Raw genomic sequence first — 378 nt, 5'->3', positions numbered from 1 at the left:
CGCCCGGTGAAGGGGCGAGCGGCGGGGGAAGCGCGGGCGCTGCCGCCCCCCCCGCCGCCGTCCCGGGGCGAGGGGAAGCGGCGCCCGAACCAGGTTTCGGTTTTGTGGTGTCGGTGGCGGCGAAGCCCGTCCGGGCTCCGCTGGAGCCATTTTATGTTGCTTTAGAAGAAGGAGACGATGGTTGAAAAGCACTTCTCCCAGCCCGGCCGGGTCGGCTAAGCCGGGCGAAAGCCCTCAACTTCCCTCCGGCGAGCGAGGCAGTATTTATTTGAAAAAGAGAGAGCAAAAAAAACCCCCCAAAAAACCCCAACCCTCTCCCCCCTCCCCGTTCCCTTCTCGTGCTTTCTGCACCTTGGCGGGTGGCTCGCTGCTGCACTT

The sequence above is a fragment of the Haliaeetus leucocephalus genome, unplaced genomic scaffold, assembly GCF_000737465.1.
Source record: "Haliaeetus leucocephalus isolate CR32 unplaced genomic scaffold, Haliaeetus_leucocephalus-4.0 Scaffold932, whole genome shotgun sequence".
NCBI lineage: Eukaryota > Metazoa > Chordata > Aves > Accipitriformes > Accipitridae > Haliaeetus > Haliaeetus leucocephalus.
The sequence above is the reverse complement of the archived record's forward strand: the minus strand, read 5'-3'. Positions refer to the sequence as shown.